Raw genomic sequence first — 2,294 nt, 5'->3', positions numbered from 1 at the left:
ATAAAGTTTTGGGTTGATGTTTTTCAGGAACACTTTAAAGCACTGTGTTGCTTGGTATCGCCTTCATGCTGCTGTGCCTTATTTTGCGGCTTAGCACTTCAAACTCTGCAAGGTATTTGCTGTTGAATTAAGAGGTGGCTGTAGAGCAGACCTGCCTCTGGAGTAGGAGCGGGGAGGACAGAAGGGCTAGTTTGCCTTTAGGATAAAGTATCAGGTAGTCACCAAGTCAAAGCTGTTCTTGTTTATGGCTTTCAGGGTGTGGAATAGTGGTTTTTCACTTGCTCTGGTCCCTAAGCAGGCACACAGCACATGCAAGCACTAGGCACTGAACTGCTGCAGCTCCCAGGTGCTGCATCAGTTAAACAGACCATTTTGACAGCACTTGTATTTACAGAAGTGAATGTTTTGATGTGTCCTGTGTTGTGGGGAGAGACATACAGTTTGGAAATCTGCCCTTCTTCCACAGGGGGGTGGAAGATTTGAACTCCCAAAGCAGGTGTAAGTTTGTGTTGAGGTTAAGATCAGCTTTTGATCAGCAGCTAAAAGCCACTGCAGGCAGGGCTCTCTTTCTCTCCACAGACCTGTACTATCAATGAACAGGGAGGTGGCTCCTGCCTGGAGTCATTATGGAGCAGGTGATTGCTGTAGCATCTTATTTACCTTTCCTTTCCATGGCTGATTACACAGCTGTCAGGATGAAGTTGCTACTTAATTGTGTTTTGTTCAGGAATGTACTGTGGGAGCTATAACCCTTGGCAATTCAGCTATCAAATCCTTTCTGAAAATGAAGCAGATGGGATAAGATATCGATATGGCAATGGCAAAGGATTGTTTGGGATCTCTGGGTTGAATTCCTGCTTCAGCTAATGACTTGCTGCATACATTGTTCAAGTCATTGTGATAAAACTAGGATAATTTTTCTCTGTCCTGTGTCAGCAAATGGTGAGTGGCAGAGGCACTTAGCTTTAACACCAGGAGAAACACAAAAGTGCAGAGCTCCTGCTGAGCCATATGGACTGGAGGCTAGGTAAAACACATAGAATCATCATAGAATCATTCAGGTTGGAAAAGACCCTTGGGATCATCGAGTCCAGCCACCAGCCCCACTCTACAAAGTTCTCCCCTACGCCATATCCCCCAGCATCTCATCTAAACACATAACCCTTATCTAAACCCTTAAACACATCCAGGGATCCACCACCTCCCTGGGCAGCCTATTCCACTATCTGACCACTCTTCCTGTGAAAAAATTTTTCGTAATGTCCAGTCTGAACCTCCCCTGTTGGAGTTTAAAGCTGTTCCCCCTTGTTCTGTCACTGATCACCTGTGAGAAACATAAACTCATAGAAACTGCAGTGTGTAAGTGAGAGGAGGCAGAAACTCAGTCTTGAAAATCCAGGCCTGTTGCTGCCTCCCTTGATTAAGTTGCAGGCTTCATTACATGAAGGTAGATAAGCCTTAATGGAGGAGAAATCCACACAGGCGTGGGGCACAGAAAAGGAAGGTTTTCTTCTGTGTTCCCTGTGAAGCTGTAGAAACAGGGCTTTTGCTTGTGCCAAATTTACAGCTTAAAAGCCCTTTCAAAAAGGTTTCTAGCAGATCCTCCCCCTGCCCTATTCTGGCAAGAGTATAACTGCCTGTAAATCATGGGACTATTCATGGGAGGTTCTGGTATTGCTTGGCCACTGAATCATTTGATTCTGCTTCAGGCTTAAGTACCCCAGGGAAGATTTTTTTTTCCTTCTGATAGCAGAAAAAGCACAAAGGATGTTAACTGTGACTACGAGTGCTCAGAAATGCCCACTGCTAATCCTTGATCCAGCTCGCGTGAAATGCTTCTGAAAACAGAATCCTCGTACAAAGGACAACTTGCACCAGAGAATGGCTGGGTATATTCCCAGAAGCTGATTAAAATGAAATGGAACAATAATCCTAAAGGAAGTATAATTCCCTAAAGGGAATAATAATGCTAAAGGAAAGAATTAAATTCACACACTGTGCAGCTGGAGGTGATGCACTGACACTTGTATCCTTGAACCTGGGCAAACTGACTATAAGGGAAAACCTAAAGGCAGTGGGGAGAAGTGAAATTAAAAAAAATGTGACTTCAAGGAAGAATCAATAATGATGCAAAAATTTAAGCCTATTAAATTGGTTATTGCTTGGGGTCTCCCGAAGGAAGGCAGAGGCTCCCTCTTCAGGCTCAACACACATTCACCATCACATTTTTAGTTCTTGGGACTTCAGGTCTCTTCACAGGTATACCCGCATGGAGAAAGGGGCTGAGTTAATAC

This window comes from Athene noctua, chromosome 13 (genome assembly GCF_965140245.1).
Source record: "Athene noctua chromosome 13, bAthNoc1.hap1.1, whole genome shotgun sequence".
NCBI classification, from domain to species: domain Eukaryota; kingdom Metazoa; phylum Chordata; class Aves; order Strigiformes; family Strigidae; genus Athene; species Athene noctua.
This window is presented reverse-complemented; position numbering follows the sequence as displayed.